Below are 23,293 nucleotides of genomic sequence, written 5' to 3'. Positions count from 1 at the left end.
CTGCAGGTAGAGAATGCCCCCTTCAGAAAAGATTCCCTCCCTGGTTCCATTTGAAGACCGATAGCCCTAGGCCAAGTTGATTCTTCAGGGACAGGACCTCACTCAAGAGAGCAGGAAGCAACCAACCAAGCCTCACATTCTGGATGCTTCCTACCATTTCTCCTCACCCTGCAGTCTCGGTTGGTGCCCGGTGGAGTGTGGCCACAGGACAACAGACTACAGTTTCCCAGGCTGTTGGGGTTTGGCCCTCAGTTCCGACTCCCCTCCCCCCCACCCCCATGCCAATGCCTAAATGCAGGCTTATTATTTTCAGTCCTCACTTTGAGTAAATGAAAGCAAGCTTCAAGCAGTAAGAACGTCCCTGAATCATTAAAGAAGCGGCATGGAGCTGGGCAGTGCAGGTCTAAGAGATTGTCTCTGCTGTGCCCCCCGGGCCGGACTCCCTGTGTCTTCCTGTTCTGCCACAATTCCAGCGGGACTTGTCCACGTGACTACAAGACCCTAGAGCATCTCAAGGCACCTTATCTTTGTTCCAGTTAAACAGTCTATCTTGGAAGCCACAGCGAGAGACATCTGCTTACACTGGTTTGGCCAAAATGGGTGACATGATTATTCCCACTTGTAATGGGGTTTAGGCATCAGAGAAGAATTGTGGGGGCAGAAAGAGAGGGTAGAGTAATATCTCAAAATTGGGATTTTTTTCTAATACTTTATTATGGAAATGTTTCATCCTACACACTAGTTAGAAGAGCAATACAGTGAAAACTCTTTTTTTTTTTTTTAATTTTTTAACATTTATTTATTTTTGAGACAGGGAGAGACACAGCATGAACAGGGGAGGGTCAGAGAGAGAGGGAGACACAGAATCTGAAACAGGCTCCAGGCTCCGAGCTGTCAGCACAGAGCCCCACGCGGGGCCCGAACCCACGGACCATGAGATCACGACCTGAGTGGAAGTCGGACACTTAACCGACTGAGCCACGCAGGCACCCCGTGAAAACTCTTATACATACAACTGAATTTCACAATTCAGGGTGAATTGTTATACACAGGTTATACTCGCTGTGATACTTACTTATCTGTTATCTACACTCTATTATCTGTTAACCCATCTTGTTGAGAGCTTTTCCCTGATGAACAGTGATGTTGAGTGTCTTTTCATAAGCTTGCCGCCTATTTGCATGTCTTTTCTGTGGACACGTAGAAAATGTATGCCCGTCCTTCTTTTATTGGAGTGTAGCATTTTATTATTGACTTGTAGGAGTAATTGATATATTTTGGATATAAGCCCTTCATTACTTAATTTTTTTAATGTTTTTATTTATTTTTGAGGCAGAGAGAGACAGAGCATGAGCAGGGGAGGGGCAGAGAGAGAGGGAGAGACACAGAATCCGAAGCGGGCTCCAGGCTCCCAGCTGTCAGCACAGAGCCTGATGCAGGGCTCGAACTCACAGACCGTGAGATCATGAGACCTGAGCTGAAGTCAGACTCTCAACCGACTGAGCCACCCAGGCGCCCCTAAGCCCTTCATTATTTATAGACAAATGCTGGGTACTTGGGATTCAAAGACAAGTAAAATGGATTCAATCCCCTAAATACAACAGATTTGAAATCTATAGAGAGGTAAGTCAATTAATGATTCAGATTTATTTTCTGAACATATCTTGAAAAATATTTTCTACCTTGACACTGAAGACTTATCGTGAAGTCATGAAATCCCAGGCTGGGACAGCGTATTCATTTCTTACGGCTTTTGTAACAAAGCACCACCAACTGAGTGGCTTAAACAACGGAAGTGAATTGTCTCAGTTCTGGAGACCAGGAAGTCTGAAATCTAGGTGTTGATAGGGCAATGGTGCTTTTGCAGCTCTCCTAACTCCCAGTGTTCGCTGACAACATTTGGTGGTTCTTGGCTTATGGACTCTCCCCAGGCTTTGCCTTTGTGTTCATGGCATTCTTCGTGTGTGTGTGTGTGTGTGTGTGTGTGTGTGTGTGTGTGTTTCCCCTTTTTACAAGATAGCCAGTCATATGGGAGTAGGACTCACTCACCCTAATGATCTCATCTTTGCTGATTACATCTGCAAACCACCTATGTCCAAACAACGTCGCATGTACGTGTACTGGTTTTTCTTCAACACAACAGGAGCAAAAGCTCATAGCAGACCACCGCACTAAGTAGTGAGTGTGTTCCTGGCGATAAACATCATGGGAAGATAGCTATGCGCTATTGTAGGTCAAGACCAGGGAACAAAACAACAATAACCCATGGTCTAATTCATGTTTGAATAAATAGTCAAACAGAAAGAAAAAGAAATGTGGAGGTGGGAGGGAGTGGGAAATAGAGAAGAGACGAGCGCACAGGGTATTTGGGGGAGAATTATATCCGTATTACTTAACGTTTGCTAAAACCCTCTATCTCCTGATTCCAGCCAAAATCCAGTGAGTGGCCAATGCAATTATTTATGACATAAACTAGTCTCTATATCAAGATACCTCTTTATCCACAAGATTCTCCCGGGCCGACAGCTGCCAGGCATGGCTGCATTCCCACTGGGCTGTTAATGACTACTTTTGACAAGAAACTAGAGCCTTCTTACTGATGAAATATATATGTTTAAAACAGGGTTTCTCTGAACGTATGCACATAAGACTGGTTTTTGTAATGCATCCTAAACCAAACAGAAACAACGAAATAACGCTAAAAAAAGATTATAAGAAGAATGAAAAAAGAAAAGGCAAACATTATTCTCCTCCGAAATATTTGAGCCTACAATTAATTTTTCTAAACAAAATCTCACAAGCAAACACCACAAATCTGAACATTTGCTCGATCAGCTGGTTGGCAAGGACTGTTGGATGAACAACTGAAGGCGGGAAAAAGGCCCTCCCAGCAGAGCTGGTCTGGGACTCAGAGATTTGGGGCACCTCCTGTCACACTCCAGATGACATGGCTTGTGCACACGTGGGAGAAATGTCGGGGGAAAGGAAAAGCTAGAGACAGAAGACTGAGAGGCTGACCAGGGAGAACAGAATTCATGACTCCTGACAGTGGCCTTCCAGACTGCAGAAGCCCATGTGACCCTCCCTCCTTGTCACCGCCCTGCGGGGGGCGTTCTTTCCTGGAAGCAGGGCCTCTGTCCTTAACGCAGGGGGTGGTCAGCTCTAGTTCTGCAACAATGACTCACCCTTCGTCCTGCCTCCCCTATGTGTCAGGCTCAGAACAAAGGAGCCCACGAAGCCTGCATATCATTGCTGTCAAAAAGCGTTTGATTTCTGTCTCTCTTTCTCCCCCAACCCTCTCCGGGACTAAGAGATTAAGGCACACGTGAATACCGTTCACAAGGGATGCTTTTTACACCACAATGAGATTCCCTCCTAGAGGGAATTTTATGCAAAGCCTGTTGCATAAAATACAGAGATATTTCCAGGTCGAAGAAACAGATGGAAATACAAAATAGTCTCTCTTCTGGAATCAGCATCACTAGCCATCTACCTGTCCCTGATAGCTCCTAAATTGCTCACTGGAATTTTTTTTTAATTATGGAATACAGTCTGTTTGTGGTTAAGAATTAAAAAACATGTCCTCACTTCGTATGACATCAGCTTTATGCTCATATCAAAGCTAGTTAGAGACATTAAAAGAAAAGTAAACTTCAGACCAATAACTTTTGTGAATATTGATGCAAACCCCCTCAACAAAATATTATCAAACTGAATCTCTGATGATAAAGGTAGAAATCAACAACAAAACAAAATAACTAGAGGGTCCACAGTCATGTAAAAAAAAAAAGAAGAAACAATATAATCCTAAATATCTCAAAACTGAAAGAAGAAATCACAATGACTATTAGAAATATTTTGATCTAAATTCTAATAACGATGTTGCATATGAAAGCTTTGCAGTATGCTGATAAAACAGTACTTAGAGGAAAATTTATAGCCCAAAATGCACACGTTAGAAGCACGTAAAAAACTTAAGGTCAATCCAATTTTCATATAAAAATGTAGAAAAACTAGGCAGATCAAAATAAAATAAAAAGCAGGAAAAGATCATAAAAATAAGAAATCACTGGAATGGAAAATAAACACAAACGGAGTAAATCAACAGAGCCAAAGTTGATTCCTTGAAAATATTAATTCAGTTTCGAAGCCACTGGCAATATGGATCAAGGGCAAAGACAGACAAGGCGAATTGTCAACGTCAGGAATAAACAAGGGTACATCACTAGAGATCCCAAATACATGGGGATTCCATCTTTCCCGGGCATTAAGAATAAACGGACATTGGCTGTTCTAGGGTTAATTAAGTAGTTGAATCGTCTCGGGGCATCTTGTCTTCTCCTCTGGGCTGCCCCAGCTCCCGACATTCCATCCTCAAAGCTCTGGGATCAAAGGCATTTCACCGTACTGAGACTTTCTCCTCACTTGCCCTTTGGTATTGAAAGGAAAACCCTTCCCAGAATGAAGCCCGTAGACTTCACCTTCTACGTCCTCAGTCAGAACTGAGGTTATGTTCCCCTCGAACAGAGACTGTGAACAAGTAATGTGGCATCGAAGGTTCTTCAACTGTATTTGGAAATCGTTCAGCGATCGAGAAAGAAGGGTAGTAGTAACTTTTGGGCCGACACCAATATTCTCTGCTAGACTTAGAATTCTGCTCAGCTGCATGAGCAAATATATGTTCTCTTTTTCAGCAGCTAGAACTGGAGGTCTGTTATTTGTCCATAACCTGCGATTATACGGGCTCAAATGAACTGAATCCTATTCATTCATTAGTATCTGTCCTTGGAAATCAACATAATGAATGTACTAGCTACAAGCCGCTCATAGTCATTAAGTTAAAAAAAAATTTTGTCTTTCGTTGCCAACAATTCCTATGTCTGTGTTACTACACATGTTTATGAATAATAAAATGACATTTACTCTACAATATTTTATAATGCAAAGGTTCTTTTTTTACCCTGCAGATAACAAGTACACGAGTAAATCAAACACAGCTCCATTTAAGAAGGAACGCCAGTTTAGCTGGACCAGATATTCTGCTCTGTGATGCATACACGGGACTCTAAGAGCTCCCATGTCCATAACATGCACAAAATAATTCCGACTTACTGAGCGAGGGGGTATGTTGGAAGTACAGGGGGTTAAAAGAGAACAGACGGGTATCCAAGAAGAATCGGAAAAATGCTCTTGGAAGAGAAGCACGGAGTAAAAATATACATCCTGATGGTTGACCATGTGTTTTTCTCGCTATAACTTTACCCAAATAGAAATAGACACTGACTGATGTGGTGTGGCTCATTCCTGAATCGTACTGTCTGTTTATGATGGAAGGCTATTGTGAGATGGCCTGAACTGGGTGGTGCACCGAATCTTGATGTTATGATTGAATCAGAAATGCATTTGGATCCCCTGAATATCATATAGTTGTTTCCTAAACAAATCTGGTTAAAGAAAACATCAAAGGTATTTTTGAGAAAATAGAACTTGGGAAAATAAATTCAGTCCAGCTGACATTAAACTCTGCTCCTGTCAAACCAAACAGGATTTTAATGTTTCTTGCCTGTTAAGTATTAGTGAGGAATCTGTCCAAACAGTAAAAAATAAAATCCCACAGTCATTAAATCAAAGTAATTAGGACTCCAGTGAAAGTGGAATCAGATGTTCTCTCTTACTGGGAGCCATCCATCCACCGAGGTATTTGAAAATCCGTGACTTTAGATGGAGGGCTGGTTAGATATTATGATAGAGGGTTTTTCTGTGTTATGCAGGTTACACTATATTTTTGTCTATTTCATGTAGGGCACGAATTCTCTAGCGACATTAGAGTTTCGGAAGCCGCGTGCCCATCTTTCGACTGCAACCTGGATCACTTAGCTGCTTACACACAAGTAATCCCCAGACGTTGTAATATTTTCCTTGTAAATTGTCAGTGTGGAATTCTTCTTTGGTTCGGGACTCTGGTGTATTTTACTCCCTCGCTCCCGTAACAGGGTGGAAATTCTATTAACTATGCTGTGTGCTGTAAATCACCTCCACCGAGGAGTAGAGTAAGATAGCAGCAGAAGCCGCAGATGCAGATGCCTCATGAATCAAAGGAGCACTAAATCCTGAGTTCGTTGGTTGAGTGGCTCGGGGCTTTCTCTGTTAATTTTAACGCCTCAAAGTGTGGTTTTTCGCGTCTATTTTTGATCCTGAGTTACACTGTATATCAGAGACTAGCCACTAGGAATAAATTAATAAAACAGGAGAAAAACAACCTCCAGAAACAGTTCGATGAAACTGGCCGCTTTGTGGTGTTGTATATAAAAAGAAAAACCACAATTTTTCGATGATTAGTAATACTTGGGATTAATATAGACATTAAGACACCTTGCATTTCTAAGTCTAATACAAATAAAAATAATGCTAATTGCAAACACGTATTGACCGGTCACTGCACGGCAGAGTCTGCCAAAGGGGGTCAGGGACTCGCACTCTTTGCTGTGGAACCACAAAGCCAATCCTTTTTAACCAGCTTCTTCCCCCACCTCCTAACTTAGAAACAAGACATGCTGGAAAAGTGGGTCTGATGATACAGTTGTAGGATGATGCTATCACCAGCAATTTGCATGGTTTCATTTCAAACGATTATATCATCCGTTTCAAAAAATTCCCATTTCCGTCAAAACTTTACCTCGTAGGCGCGAATAATAATGATGGAATTTCACAGCCCACCAGGGTTTTGGAGGACAGAGCAATCTGCACCTGGGGACAAGGAAGACCCCACGGAGGGGGGGGGAGCTGATGCCGTATTCTCATCCTCCCCACCCGTTGCCCTTTCCACTGTCCCTCGCACCACCTCCGTGACACAGGTAAGCCAGCCAGGGTGTTGCGGGCAATATAGTTGTTTCTCTTGTCTTGCTGCTCTGCTGTCCCAAGTCCGAGATCAGCGTGGTGGTGGTGATTTATGGAAGTCAGCGGGGCATTCATGACATGGTGGGGCAGGGAGGCGGGGGTGGGTTAGGGGGCACCGAAACACATTGCTCTGGCTTAAAATTTCCATCGTACTGTTTATACTGTGAATAATACGACAGCGCCTTGAAGAGCCCCCTGACTTACCGGCAGGGGTCACCTGGAAAGGAGGTCTGGTTAGCTCCTTCCTCCTAACGTCCTCGGGAAGAAGCCGGAGGGAGAAGAGGCATAAATAGAATGAATGTTCTGTGCTCAGTGATCCTGTGTGATACATACTAATATTTCTGTCTTGTGTATGAGAAAAGTGAGTCTAGGTGTGTCCGTGTTCCTTGCTCAAAGCCACAGACTTTGCAGGTGCCAGAATCTGAAGTCAAAGCAGGGCTTAGGTAGAAGCCCCTGACGGTAGACAGAGTTCGTCTGGGAAGAAGAGATCCCTGCAGACCGATCACACGAAGTCTGGGGATTTGGTCCAGGGTAGTCTGGGGTAAATGTGTAGTTCTAGGTACCTTTAGTTCTCTCCTCTTGGAATATTGCCAGAACTAAAAGAGGAGCTCCTTACAGCTTAGTTGGTTAGACAAGAATGAAGCGACCTCAAAGAGAACATGCTGACTGTTAACAGTCCCCTCTGGGGGCGCCTGGGTGGCTCAGTCGGTTAAGCGGCCGACTGCGGCTCAGGTCATGATCTCGCGGTCCGTGACTTTGAGCCCCGAGTCGGGCTCTGTGCTGACAGCTCGGAGCCTGGAGCCTGTTTCAGATTCTGTGTCTCCCTCTCGCTGACCCTCCCCTGTTCATGCTCTCTGTCTCAAAAATAAATAAAAAACGTTAAAAAAAAAATTAAAAAAAAAAAAAAACAGTTCCCTTTGACTGGGATGCCAAAGGCACAATGCAGGAAAAAATATAGAAGTTGAAGAGTCTGAGAACATTTGGTACCAAGGTAAAGGGCCCGACTTACTGAGGCAGCCGGTGATGTCATCCCTGTTTAAAAATCATGACTAGGACTCATCACGACAATGTTTAAAAGGAAAGAAAGATGTACAACAAACTCTGAGATTATCTTCATAAAAATTGTTCAAAAGTCTTAAAGGCTAAGACTTCTGTTGCCTGAGACATTTTCTGTAGGTAAATCATCTCCTCACCAAATGATATTGGATGTACGGGTGAGCAGTGAGTTAATAAACAAAATTCGTGTGTGGAAAAGAAAGAGTTTTTTTCCCTTTACTGCTCTTTCTATTGAATTGTCTCCATTCAAAATTTTCTTCCATAGCTTCACTCTGCAATGCCATTTGGAAAATGGAATTTAATTTTGAATAATATAATCAACTATATCAGGGATTCATCGGGGACGCAACCATTTGTACAAATCTCATGTTCTATTGACTCTCGTTTATTAAAAATGAAATTATCTCAAAATACACACAAGAAATGAAACAACGGCTGTGAACTCCCCTCCCCAGAACGTAAATACTAATGTGAATGTTTTAAGCTGTTTCTTGACATTTTTTTCACATGAAAGCAACATAATGGCTTTCACTATAGCCACAGTCTCTTACATTACTGTTATTATTATTTAAATTCCAAGAGTTATTGGTCTCTTTAGTTGCTGCATTGTTATTATTCATACTAGTTGCTTATTTACCATACAGAGTTTTAGACCTCCAGGTTGCGTTTTGGAAGCCTGGTGGCAGAATAAATCATCGGCTTTCCAATTGTTTAGTGGAAATTGAAGCAGGTAACATGTGCTGTAACGCCATCGTTGGAAGCGTGCACTTTATGAGTAGATAGGCTGGTCATGTATGGAATATGGGATAAAGGGCCGGAACAAAGCTGTTTCCACCCCGAACTCGGATTCCAGGCAGGGGTTTATTTCTGTTAGCCCAGAGGCTGTGTGATGGGCAGTTTGCTACCAGGGATCCAAGCCAAAATCCTGGAGGGCAGCTGAAGTCAAGGGACTAAGCAGCTGTCTTAAAAGAAAGATGGGGATTTTACAAGAAAATTGAAATCCGGAATTAGATATGGATGGAAATTGAACTCTCCATTTCACACAGCCAATACACTCTGTTCCCCCTGGCTTCGATATTAAGTCTCTGCTATAAAGTATCGAGGTAAATGTGGGAGGGAGAATTGAATTTTAGCTCAGAGAGGGTCCTTCTGGGGGCTTCCTAGGAAAGCATTATGACATATTGCAAGTGTTACCAGTCATGTGATCTTTTTGGAATTATTTCAACTTTCAAAAACCCTCATTTTCCTTACCTGTATACAATGGAAATCAAAAGAACTACAGGACAATGAACTTGCAAAAAGTAAAAAGACAATGACGTCACACAGTAGTTGACAAGGAGGAGGTGACATGTGACGTGAGCCCCTGGCCCCTTCCCCTTAAAGTGGACAAGCTGCTCAGGTCTTATGTCTGAGGTACAGGCTTCCCTTAGAATTTCCATCCTCCCAGAGGCCCCGTTTCTGTGTCGAACCTCAAATACTTACATGTTGGGAGATGTGGGGAAGAGGATTCGTTGGTGGACTCGTCACCTTGGAGTTGGATCCCTTGGATTCTTGGAGATCTGTCTGCAATAGATGTCTGTTCTTTGTGGCAACGGGATACGTTTGCCCAAGTCCTAGATTGCACCAAAGGTGAACCGAATGAAGCAGGAAAGACAAAGGGAGCAGCTCTCAGTGTCCCTGGCTGCACGGTCCCCTGACGCTTCTGCGGCTCCACTGCTCCCTGCCGCCTGCGTTTTCCTCCGCGGGAGTCTCGTGTTCGTTAAGCCCCCTAAACAAGAACCGCTTTATCCTCTCAAATAAATCATAAAGCCACAATCTGTGTGGCCTGAGGGTCGTGGGTTTTGAAGTCAGAAGGCAAAAATACAAGGTGCAACACGGGACTTTTCGGGTGAGATCCTATCTTAGTTGCCCATATGATGGTCTACGTACTTTTCTGAGACAAACCGAGGATTACTTACCTTTAGGCACCTGGTTTTCATTCAGAAAACAGAGAAGTTCCTTTCTCAAAGGCTACCCCAGGGCTGTTGCCAGCATCTTGCCAGACACACAGACCTTTAGGTGGTTAATGGGGCACATTCTCTCAGGCTTCGTATTGTATACATTTTATTAATGTGGCCAGTTGTGTCGAAAAAGTGAAGCATAATTAAGTCTTCTATTAAGTTCCCTAAGTACTTTATTTTACCTAATTTAGCGTCATCATTAATTAATATGTCATCTCTACTGTTTGCCTGGAATGTACAAAAGACAGTAATAACGCATATGTGTGGATGTGGAAATTAAGGTGCCGGGGTTCTAATCTCTTTCTGTTTCTTGTAACTATGGGAGCAGGGGACATTATTTCAGATGGGCATCATTTTCTTCACCTCCAAGTCGGGCATACGGAATTACTTCTTCATTCGTCTCTTAACATGCTTCGGTATACTCCCCTTGTGTGGAGACCCTATTCATGACCGGAATCCCTGCCGGCCTAGAACTGGCATTCTAGTGAAGGATGACAGCCAATAAAAGATCATCGGAAAATAAGCACATTCTAGAATTATGTGGAAAGGTAAGTGCTATTAAAAATACAACAGAGTGGGGCGCCTGGGGGGCTCAGTCAGTGGAGCGTCCGACTTCGGCTCGGGTCGTGATCCCGGGGTTCATGTGTTCGAGCCCCACATCGGGCTGTGGGCTGACGGTGAGGAGTCTGCTTGGGACTCTCTCTCTCTACCTCTCCCCAGCTCATTCTCTCTCTGTGATAGATAAAGAGCCCAAGGACTAGAAATACTAAAGCTAGTAAGGGATAGAAGTAGTTGAACCCGGTTTTCCGTTCAGGTCCTCTGTCGGAGCCACACCTCACCGACTCTATCCACGACGCCTCTTTTCCGTTTCTCTTCATTCTGACTTCTGTCTTCAAGTGAGTTTTGCAGGAATTACGTTTGCATTAATTTCCTCAGTTCTGTTCAGTGTGGGAGTGGCTAACAGGCTCTCCCTGACAGGGACCCACTGACTCCCATCCCTGTTTCCTTTAGACAGTACTCGGCACAGGGTTTCCATTATAGACACCTGATTAATTTGTGGATTAATTTCAGTCCAGTTTTGAGTCATTCTTTAGAAATGTGGAAGGTTTCCCTCAATAGGGATGTCACTTTCTCTCTTTGTGCTGGGACCACTTTCTCCAGAAATACTCGAAGCATCTTAACCAAGAGCCAGTAAGTACGTGCCCGAAAGATTTCTACTTTTATTTTGTGAAGAGGGGTTCAGTTAATTATCAGACCATAAACAACAGACAGAAACAGACTGAAAGCAGATATTCAATAGCACTTTAATTAGGCTGTGCTACTTGAGGATTCTTTTCAAAATAATAGTCTTAATATTGCTATAAACATTTTTAACAAAAGGGAATATTGGCAATGCTTACTGTCAGACCTGGCAATTAATTAAACCAACATATGTATTTAGAAATAGGAGGGGCGCCTGGGTGGCTCAGTCCGTTAAGCGTCCGACTTCGGCTCAGGTCACGATCTCACGGTCCGTGAGTTTGAGCCCCGCGTCGGGCTCTGTGTTGACCACTGGGAGCCTGGAGCCTGCTTCGGATACTGTGTCTCCTTCTCTCTCTGCCCCTCCCGCACTCGCGCTCTGTCTCTGTCTCTCTCAGAAATGGGTGAACATTAAAAAAAAATTAAAAATAAAAAGAAATATGAGCCCTAGGGGCCAGGACACGGGGTGGCTGAGTTGAAGCGGGAGGCCCGTGAGGACGTGGATGGGGCACAGAGCTACTGTCCGGCAGGCCAGGGCTGCCGGGGCCACGGGGGTGCTCCAACAAAGCTCACACCAAAGAATATGGTACCGGAGAATCACGAGACATTGTAGAGTAAAACTCTACTTTGCAGCCTCTTAATAGGATCACCCTAACTAATGACAAGGGATGAGTGAAGAGAAACAAGTCATTGACATTTAGAAAGATGGTAGGCAGTGGTCGTTTTATTTTATTCTACTTTTAGTTTATTTATGTAGTTTGAGAGAGAGAGGGAAAGACAGGGCGAGAGCATGGGGGAGGGGCAGAGAGAGAAGGAGAGAGAGAGAACCCCAAGCAGGTTCCACGCTGTCCGTGCAGAGCCCAACGTGGGACTCAAACTCGTGAACTATGAGATCGTGACCGGAGCCGAAATCAAGGGTCAGATGCTGAACCCAGGTGCCCCTGTTAAAAACAGAGTAAGAATAAAAGCTGATGCATTTCCAGGAGTGGGGGAATGATTTTCTTGTGTTCATAGCATTTCTAAATGCATAAATGCTCAAGTTTTCCCCGTAGCTTGCTGTGTAATAATAGGAAAAAAGGTACATTGGCAACAGCAACCAATGATGAAGAGAGCACGTCACAGACAAGGGCTGTCCTCGAAGAGCCTTATAATAGTTGAAAGGGAACCATTGGGAGGCTCCTCAATTAAGATTGATGACCCACCCAGGGGTGGACACCACTGACCAGGACACCACCAAGCCCCAAATGACCATCAGAAGCTCACAGAAGGCGGTGCTAACACTTTAGAGGACTCCGTCCCCGATGGTGAGTCCGCCGTTCTTGGTGGCATAAGACAACAGAATGAGAAATTGACGCTTACAGCAAAGGTCTCACACGTTAAGTTGGGCAGCTTACCAGAAGTGCTTACCGATGGGTGTTCCTCATCTATGTGCTCGGTTGGATGATTCAGTTCTTAATACAGCAACAGAATACATTTTTTTTAGTTTCTTTCTTTCTTTCGTTCTTTCTTTCTTTCTTTCTTTTAAGAGAGAGAGCAGAGGAGGGGCAGAGAGAGAGAGGGAGAGAGAGAATCACAAACAGGCTCCACACAGTCAGTGCCAAGCCTGATGTGGGGTTTGATCCCACGGACCGGGAGATCATGACCTGAGCCAAAATCAAGAGTCAGATGCTCAACCCGACTGAGCCACCCAGGTGTCCCCAGACTACATTTTTAAGCATGGAACAGTAGCATCTCGCTGACCAGTACAGATAGAAAAACGAACAGAGAAACATGGAGCCATCCTAGGACAACGGTAGAAGGGAGAAGGTGATTTTACAGCCTGCAAATTGCAGGGTCCAGTTGTGTAAATATACTTAAAACTATTTGGAGGACGTATATGTACGTTCTGAAGCTGAACTCATAGTACTGCACATTCCCCAGTGCCAATTATCGGTGCACAGTCTACGCCAAGGAGATGGCCAACAAGGTGGAGTCCTTGGAGTCCCCCCAGATGGGTGCTTACGTTGGTTCCTTGTGACTGGATGGCTGGCTTTGAGGGGTACAAACAGTTGAAGAAACACAGCCCTCCAGCATGATTCCAAATTCTCAACGATTCCAATTCTCTACTTTGGGGCACAAACTTATTTTTATGGGCAGAAGTCAACATTCAGAGTTGAAACTGTACTGGGGCTCCTGGGTGGCTCATTCGGTTAAGGATCTGACTTCGGCTCAGGTCACGATCTCACGGTTCGTGGGTTCGAGCCCGGCTTCAGGCTCTGTGCTGACAGCATGGGGCCCAGAGCCTGCTTCGGATTCTGTGTCTCCCTCTCTCTCTGCCCCTCCCCGACTCACGCTGTCTTTCTCTCTCTCAAAAATAAATAAACGTTAAAAAAAAATAAAAATGAAAACAGAGTCGAAATGGCAGGACGACAAATGACAAAGATCCTCTCCTTGACCAAACCAATATATCTAAATATATTATTTAGATAGCCAGGCTCCTCGGAGCCCCCTTCTTGGCCAGCGCACACGCGCTCCCCCTGGACTATTCGGGACAACTGGGCATCAAAATAAACACCGTTGCCAATGGATTATGATCCTTTGGATAAAAACAGGAAAACCCAAGTCCCTATTGATGTAAATAAACTCATGAGGATCTTACGCTTTTCTGGAGGAACAGAATATTTAAAGCAACCACCCCCACGCAATGTTTGTCAATTACCAAGGGTGAACGACTGAGCTGTGACTGGAGAAGCCGAGGAGACACCGCCCCCGGCCAAGTGCTCAGAGTTAACCTCACAAGCAAAGGGACAAACCCAAGCCACACGTGGCCACTTGGGATGCGACGAACACAGAAACGCTTCTGTGGTTTTCTTGCCCCAAATGAAGAGTGTGGTTGTCATCATAAGCAAACATCAGTGTGGGCCTTGGTACAAAATGACAAACCCGGAGTCTTTAAAAGTGCCAAGTTTATGAAAGTCATGGGGAAGACCGAGGAGCTGTTTCAGGCTGTAGGAAACGAAGGAGAAATTGCAATAGTGATGTGCAACTCTGAAATAGATCCTTTTCTATAAAGGACATTCGTGAAAGCTGGAGAAGCTCCATTAGCTTTGCAAATCTCAGGATTTTGTGATTGTGGCGTGGTCGTGGAGGAAGACAATAGGCTTGTTTGTGCAAAAAGCACACGAACGTATCCACGCCACAATTTAGCCTCAACAATTTGTTTAAGTTTTTGTTTAATTGCGATTTTTCTGGAAGTTTGAAAGTGATTCAAAATCGGTGGAATAAGGCATAGAAAGAAAAAGATGTCTATGCTCTGGTTTGACTGTGTCCAGTAGAAACTTCATCGCTCTATGAATCGATCTAATTCAGAGACATACCAGGTGCTTCCTAAATATTCACCAAATTGATAAAGGCATCGGGGAATAAAGGAACGATGAACACGTAGTTTATACATTTTAAGTTTACAAAATTGCCTTCCAAATATTTCTGACTTGCATTCTTTTAAAACCTTGTCAGCATTGGAAACTATATGCGATTAAAATCAAATTCCCCCACTGTGTTTATGAAGTTTTCTGGCATAGTCTTCCGTAAACAGTACAATTTAGTATAAATTCGGCTTGAGGCAACAAAACTCCAAGTCAATTAGTTAACCATGTCGACTTTTATTCTCTCTCATAACAAGAAATCCAAAGGCAAGAAGGGTCTCGAATTGATTGGATCAGTGGTGCTTCAGCACAACCAGGGACCCAGAATGTGTCCTTCTTGCCACAGACTTCCCTTCAGCAGGTTGGGCTTTGTCCCCAGCATTGTTCTCCCTGATGGCTGACACAGTTCTGAGCGTCTCCTTATCCAACAGTCTCCTCATCAAACAGTTATAGACGTGTTCACCAAAGGAAAATTCCCTCCACACAACCCTTTATAAGGGTAAAGAAACTTTTTCTCAGAAGCGGGCCCAGGATTGTCTACTCAGGCATCAGAATCACCATAAGCTTTTGTCTCAACCAAGCATTGGCAAGGAGAAACCACCATATTGGCTTAAAACAGTCAAAATCGGCATTTTAAGACTGGTGATAGAGGGGGAGGGGACAAGTGTTCCCTTTCCCTGATTCCATAACCATATTAAAGGTGGATATTTAAAAAAAAAATTGTTCTTCTAGCAAAAAAAAATAAGGGAATGACAGCAAAACATTTGAATAGGTCATCAAAATCTTTGCAACAATGAGTAAATGGCGATGGTAAACAAGAGGAAAAACGATGTACCAGGACAGCAAATAATCCCAAGGTCTAGTGAGATTACAATGCAGCAAGAATCAACACAAAACAGTTTCAGTATGTTTGTACTAATATCTTATTTAGACAGCACTAACTTACATATAAGCTATTTCAATTGTCATATAGATATTAAACCAACTGTGCTCTCTGGTAATCATGTAAGAAATCAAACTGATACCACAAATCTATGAAGTTGGTCATGGGACTAAGCCTGCTTTGATAAGACACAACTTTGTACAGAAACACAACACCTGAGGGCAAATTCATTATTTTTTTTTCTTGATCTCATTGTGCACCAAATATTTCGTTTCCCTGAATACACACAGCCAAAGGAACATCAAAGTTACTTTCAATATGATAGAATTGGGGAAAACAAATTGGATCCAACTGACTCCATAGCCCTGTCAAATAGAGCAGAATTTTAATGTTTCTTTTCTGCTACATATTAGTGAGGAATCTGTCTGATCAGTAAAAAATAAAATCCCACAGCTATTATATCCAAGTAATTAGAACTTCAGTGATGGGTAAAAGTGGAATCAGATGTCTTTTCTGAAAGTAATTACGTGGCTAAAGTATGTTTTTATAAATCTGGTGCATGGGTTTGTAAATTTATTAAAAGAAGTGTTTATTCTTATAATGAAGTCTGTCGAGTCGGATTTACTGGAGTTTGATGCAAGATAATCATATTAGTTTCAAAGGAACTTGACGCTGAATGTAGAGAGAGGAGACCACAGGACATCACTCATGATGCCCGAACCCATCCCTGAGGAGGACCCACAGACTTGGCATCCTTCACCCCTGTACCAAAAGCCCACGAGTCAGCCTTGACTTTGGGTGCGCAGTTCAGCCCGACCGCTAATGCTGCCGTGTAATTATACATTCCCCTTAGGGATGCACCACTGGAATTTTCTAGACTTCTCACTTAACACTTGGAAGAAAGGGTTTTTTTTGTTTTTGCTTTTGTTTTTTTCCAAATTTCCAGAAAGGTTTTGTGTGGACAAGAATGAAAATTGCGAGCGATGTGATAAATTCCATGTCCGATCAACTTTTTCCACCGATTCCAGTTAACTCGACAGAAACATGTTCCTGGATTGAGAAGCATCAGCTTCGTACACTGCATTAATTGCATTAACATTAACTACAAAGTCAATTCTGCCAAAGCATTGTGCATAGCAGAGTCTTTTAAAAAGGTCCCGCCCGGCTCTAAAAGGAGCAGTAGAGGTCATCGAAAGATCCAGTGTCTGCATGTCTGAAACTGACTCCTTTAAGTGTGTCCAGAGTAAACCCTAGCTTCACTTAAATTACCACTCTGCTTTCTTGGTGATTTTCAGAGAGAGATTCATGGCTTGCCCGTATGGAGGCTACCCGATCGCTGGCTGCCTTATTTCTGCTTTTAAGGGTGTTCAGCTGACCTCACCAGCTCAAAAACGTGCAGCGATATTTGGGCAAAATAAACCCATGCATCGTTAGCACCAAGGACCTCTGTTGTGAATCCAGGGTCATCATTTCCAAATATCCAAAACCAAGTTTACAAATTCCCTCCTCCACCCTTGTTAGGATCCAGGTAGATTTCATTCAAGTGGTGATTAGACAACTCTTAGATCAACTTCCAGTGCCGCTAATGAACCCTGCAGGGGTTCTTGGAAGGCCATTCAAGTTTTGTAGCTCCTTTGAAATTTCGTTTTAGCCCAAGGCAAGTGGGGGGGGGGGGGTGTTGCTGGGGATGGGAGGTAAACCTACTTTAATGATTTAAATGTTTTACAGCAGAATGACCTTAAGTGATTATGCTCCCGCAGAGATTAACTGTACAAATACAAATGTGTATGTGTGTGTGTGTGTATAAGCTTATGATATACGTGCACACACATGCACATATAGAATGGAGGTACAGTTTTTCATAAACTTGAAAAAAAAATTTAATATTTCAAATTATACCTGAGTGAGCAAACTTTCGATCCTCCAAATGAGCTCTACGAGTCTTCCCCTGTACCAGATGCCAGATTCTAAAATAGCATTTCCCCTGAAAAATGAGAAGCAGCTAAAATGTTATCATTTGTCTCAAGAAATAACATGCTCAACAAATGTTAGAATGTGAAATTGTACATGATGTTCCATAACAAAGAGTTTTCAAATTAATCTCTGCAGGAAAAAAAAAAAATGTGATTTGCAAAAGAAGAATAAAAATATGTACATGAATCATCGATATTTTGTTACATAATCTGTCAACAAAACTTCCGTCTGTTTAAAAAAGAAATGCTGTTCGGTCGTTAGTGGCTGATGGAACACAAATTGCCATGACTTTTGCATCATCCTTTAGAAGTATTACCCATAACCTCCGTAGCCCTGGAGGTCACGTGAGCGTTCTTTTCAAGCCAAACACCTGCACCCCTTCATTCTGAGACAGCGTCTACTGCTTCCAACCTTATTCTTTAGTAATGATACGGTTACTTACTTTGACGGAACAGCAGCCTACCTTGGAAAGGAGCATAACTTTTCCACCGCGAATGCTGCCGCGTACCTCGGAACTGTGAGACGTTGAATCCTGAAGTGTCTAATAATTCACAGACGCTCGGTCCTGAAATGGGTTTGCGAACACACATGTACGCGTATATGGAAGCGGGAAGAGGGCGAGAAATCAAGGGAGACGGGCGTTCTAACGCAGTCTCCACTTGTCTTCGCGTGAAAATGCTACGTCTTTCCTGCTGGTCCGCGGCTGCACCTGTTAAATTCCCCGAACACTGAGAGAGGGAAAGATGTAAATCAAGGAATGGGCTTTTTGGATCGTTGTTGACATTTCTGTTGTCATCATTAGTGGTCTCTATCCGATGGAAAGCCAGGAGAGGGAAAATCCCATCTCGGAAAGAGGGGCAGAGGAATCTATAATCCAGTAACACCCTCACTATCTACACGCATCAGACAACGGGTTTCCTGAATGGCCAGGTTCCGTGGCTAGATTACAATAAGGAACAAGTTCCTCATACTCTATCTACAGGGGTGACTTTTTGATGGAAAGCTGATCGCTTGAAACTCCACATCACCTGCAAGCTAGAGTCCAAATTCCTTAGCTTGACCTACCAGATTACTCGTGATCCCGCCCAAACCTCCCTTTGCAGTCCCAACTCCTGTACTCTTTCCGGCTTTGCTGAACTAAGTGCTGATCCTGAAATGCTGAGTACTCTTCCACACTGGAACACGCAAGCCCGTGTCCCCATCTCCACTCCCCGTCCCACCCTGATTACCCAGTTGGCAACACCAGATCATCTTCAGGAGCTGGCTCCCATGTGGGAGGAAGCCAAACGTTGCATGGCAGTACTGGTGCTCAGTACTTCTGCTTAGTAGTCATTCCAAAAATATTTCCAAAGGAAGTGTGGAGCACTTAAATTTGAGATAGAAACTTTTCTGCTAGATGATGTACAATTTTACTTTTCTTACAGTAAGCATAACGGCTACCCCCGATGTCTACACCGCCCTCAACATGGAGGGAGCATCATAAAATGATGTATCCATCCAGTTTCATCATTTTAAACAAGCTGTCCTCAAGATATCTGAAAATTTCCCAAGAACTTACTTTCCTTCGGTCTTCTTTCTACCTTCTCAATCTATTTCAGTCACGGCCACTTTGGGGTCCCCCCAGCTCATCTCCCACAAGCAATGTAGCCCTTGCCCAAAACTCCACCAAGAGGTAAACTACTCACATTCTTCAAAGCAAGCAATGTTTGCTCCGGCCCTTCCCCCAGAACACATCAGCCTTACTGTCTGATTGCTCTTTCTCTGCTGCCCCCCGCTCTCTGGGGATTCCAGGCCATTTTCTCCTCCATGAGAAGAAAAGAAATTCAATCCTCTCTAGCTTTTATTACCCAACTCACACATGGCAACCCCTCAGATGATTCAAGACTGCAGAGGATTTTTAAGTTTGTTCGTAAGGGAAATGTTTTCTTTTCTGAAGCATGATTCATTTTTTCCGAACTTCTTCTTGTTCTCTACTTTACCTCTGTCTCTTCTTCTTGTTACATCCTTACCTACGCACCTTTAATCGGAAGCTACTGCCTCTGGCAACAAATCTCCTGCGCTTATCGTTGGTTTTGGTGGCTAGTCTGCGTAGCCGGCAACCAGCTCAAAAATTCGGTCAAATAAAATAAAAAACACATAAAGAGAGCCTGAAGAGTTCTCTTATAAGTGTACCGCATGTGTTTTGATTCACATATGGGCTGCACCAACACACACACACACACACACACACACACACTCCCTAGGGTTCTCGTTATAAATGATCAGCCATGTTCTTGATCGATGTGCTGTTTTATTAATGCCACCTAGAATGACAGCTAAGCAAGCATGTGAGCTCATCAAGTAAAAAAAAAAGGTAGAGAGTGGAAGTATAAAGCGATGACTTAACCTCACATAGTTTTAGACTTAAAATTAGTATCATCGTGGCAAAGGTCAGGATGATTCTCCTAATAATCAGGCCATGCATCCTTCTTCCGTGATAGTTCTCTCGGTTCTCAGACAGATGACCTCATCTATTCTGTTGTCTAGGAAAATGTTAGGCTCCTCACCCTAAGTGAAAAGTCAACTATATTGTAAAGCTACTGAGAAAATAACAAATTATGGAATAATTAGCGTCATCTCTGAATATAAGGCATCCAGGGAGATTAACCATTAAAAGTGTCTGTTGGACAAGAAAAAAATCTTTAAAGGAATGTTTCTCAGACTTTGCAGTCCGTAAAATTTGTCTGGGGAACTTGAACTCCTCCTTCCTAAGGACTAGGCACTCTGATTCACTGAAGCATGGCGTGAGGACCACAACAAGCCTGCGTTTTCAGTCAACCCAAGAGATTCTGAAGGAGGTGGTTAACTGCGCTGGAGCGCGTGACCTGGGTGGAAGCTTCTGGCTACGGTGAGGCACCGGGAGTGAGTGCCTGCGTCCAAGATGGGGTGGGGGAGGGGGAGTGATGTGCTGCTAAGTGCCTAGCAACCGACTCTGGCAAAAGAACCCCAACTGCGCTGCATGGCGTTGGTCGAGACAACCGCCGAGAACAACTTCCCAGTACTGAGATGGCCTGGCTGAATGTGTAGCCCGGAGGGACACCCACCCGGCTCCCCTGAGCCGCTGCCGGGAAGATAGACAACTTCCACCCTGGGGACACCTGACTGGGGTGGTGAATGTGTCCAGAAACTTCTGGCAAAGAGTCACTTGTTAAAGAACTCACCAATAGCTGAGCAGACAAGGACTGTCATATATGAAAACTGTGTTTTAAAGCACTTTCTGTAAAGGAAGCAAAACATTACTTTGTTTTCAGTTCCTGCTGATATGTTATACTTTTTTTTTTCTTTTCGGTAAAAGTATTCATCCGCAGATGCTTAGTGTCAAAATCTGCGTGGGTCCTCGGGTTTTCTTCTTCCTCGCAGAAGTACACAATTCTTGGTCACTTGTCTCAGGCATGATCAAAATTCATGGTTAGAAAAATTGTCAGGGGCACCTGGGTGGCTCGGTCGGTTGAACATCCGACTCCTGATTTTGGCTCAGGTCATGATCCCAGGGTCATGGAATGGAGCCCTTGTTGGGTTCTAGAGCCTGCTCAAGAGTCTCTCTCCCTCTCAATCTGCCCCTCTCCTGTTTTCTTTCATGCCCTCTCTTTCTGTCTCTCTGTCTCAAAAGAGTGGAAGATAAGATAAGATAAGATAAGAGTCTGAAACTTGGAAATAAGCAACAGAGATCACCAGGTGTTTTTTCAATGTGGCTCTTGATATATATATATATATATATATACACACACACACACACACACAACCACATGCATCCTGTACATACGACACAGAGGTATAATGACACATTCATACACACATATAAGAGCAATATCTACTCTACTGTATGTATATGTCCACATCTATTGTCCTCATGGTCCGGAAGTATCAGAACCTCGGTAGCAAACACAGCCTGGATGCAGCTGCAGATGCTGCCTACAGTATACTAAATTCCTAAAATACAAAGTAGGAATTTAGTAAACTATATTCCGGGTAGTTTAGTAGCATGACCTGATGGCATTCTCTGTTGGATTTTTCACTACATCCTAGCGTTCTTTAGCCGTGAATCACCTGAATCCCCACCTGTACCCACCCATTCTCTTTCCCCCCTGAGCACATTCTCCTTCTCCCACTTGGTTAATCTCTTTGTACTTTTAGGTTTTATCAGATCGGCCATATTTGTGTTTATTCGCTAGAATTCCCTGCATGTGCTAGAACTAAAGATATCAAGTGCCACGTGGCCTTCACCATGATGGAGTTCATATGCTACACGGTCATATGCTCCCTAAATATGAATCCCATTTGCTCTTGGTGTTACATTTTAACGTGGTGATTTGATTTATAATAGTTTCTAATATCTCCCCTTGTTGGCATTGCAGCGACCCGCCAGTCTTCTGTACATTAACCGAAGACTTTTGCTAAGGTCCACGATTCATCCTAACATCTTATTCACAATCTACAATATAAGCTTTCATGGCTAAATGGTATACAAATTACAGAATAAATTGATAGAGCATCGAAATCAAGAAAACCGTCATCAACAGAAGAATGTCCACTGCCCCAGGAACACACAGCGTCGTATATGGACAAATCTTTTTATTTGGGTAACGTCCTTCAGGGGTCCAGGCTGCTGTTCAGAGAAGAGGTCCAGCAGGTTGGGATGTCCCCTTGCTGTACCTCTCACGATGCTGCCCCAATGTGGGTGGAGACAGGAGCCTGGAAAGTGGTCTGACATGCAGTCGCCCCGACGAGGAGATGCTAACGGCTCCTCCTGCACAGATCCACTCCCTAGAACTGCTTCCGTGGTCTGTCCTAACTGTGAGGGGCCAGGAGAACATAGTCTGCACAGGGGACCAGAGACAGAAGGAAGCCACCCGTGGGTGAGCGCTCTTACAACGAGAAGTCTCAGGGCCCTTCTCTTGGAGAAACAGCCCTTCTCTGGAGGATTTTTTCTCTCTCCTCTCTTCTCTCTTCCTGAAATATGGATCAGATAGGTTCTTCTTCCCATTCTTCTGCTGTTACCAGAAGGTGCGTCCTTGTTTCTCTCTTCTCCCCGTGTTCTGGATGGTTTTCCAGCTTTACCCCAAATAGCTCTTCAAACTCTGATATTAACTCTTCAATCTCTAAGAACTTTATTGTTCTCTAATCTGCCCATTTTCCTAACACCTTTTTAAAAATATTTTTGGATAAATGTAATATCTTCTAGAATCCATGAACCTACGCATTTGGCAAATTGCTTTAAAAGCCCTCGGAGGCATGCTCTTCGTGGAAAATGTCGGCATGCAGGATGCCGAAGGATTGTTATCTAAACGAGAGTCAGTACAGCTGCCCTCTCAGAACAGGTCTTCGTCAAAGAATCACCGCCAAGCAGTGACAACCCCACCCCCTAAAACGTGCATTCACTCCTTCACTGCTGCCAGGCCCTGAGCTCCTACAGCCCCATCCGGTCTGAGCCCACGGGCCTCTGGCCCTTCAACCCTCTTCCGCATTTACCCCCTTACCGCTTGCCTTTTCTCAGAGTCTGCGTCCCCAAACCCAAAGACTAGTTTGACAAGGAAAAAAAATACTTTTGAATAAAGGGAATCCACTGATTGGCCAACACTTTGTTTTCCCAACATGGGAGGGAGCATGCCGTCAAGTCCTGTCACACACGGCTTTGAGCTCAGAAATCGGAGACTGGCTGGCGAGCAAAGTGTCCCACATTAGCTTTTGCTTCAGCTCCGACCTCGATCAGCATCTTAGGTTTAGAGAAACGGTGTTGAGGGGAAGAGAACACGGACAAGCCGCACGGCACGTCTTTTGTGCCAATAAAGCGAGCGCAGGAC

General features: G+C 43.8%; 1 long non-coding RNA gene across 1 annotated transcript; it reads left to right on the top strand.

Moving 5' to 3' along the window:
• The first annotated feature begins 10,542 nt into the window (after positions 1-10,542).
• Positions 10,543-23,067, top strand: LOC145715326 (uncharacterized). Its single transcript, XR_014137359.1, has 2 exons — positions 10,543-10,630; positions 21,848-23,067. It is a non-coding gene; the product is annotated as an uncharacterized LOC145715326 (long non-coding RNA).
• The last annotated feature ends 226 nt before the right edge of the window (positions 23,068-23,293 follow it).

Source organism: Panthera onca, chromosome A3 (assembly GCF_046562875.1).
Source record: "Panthera onca isolate mPanOnc1 chromosome A3, mPanOnc1 haplotype 2, whole genome shotgun sequence".
Taxonomy (NCBI): Eukaryota; Metazoa; Chordata; class Mammalia; order Carnivora; family Felidae; genus Panthera; species Panthera onca.
The sequence above is the reverse complement of the archived record's forward strand: the minus strand, read 5'-3'. Positions and strand labels throughout refer to the sequence as shown.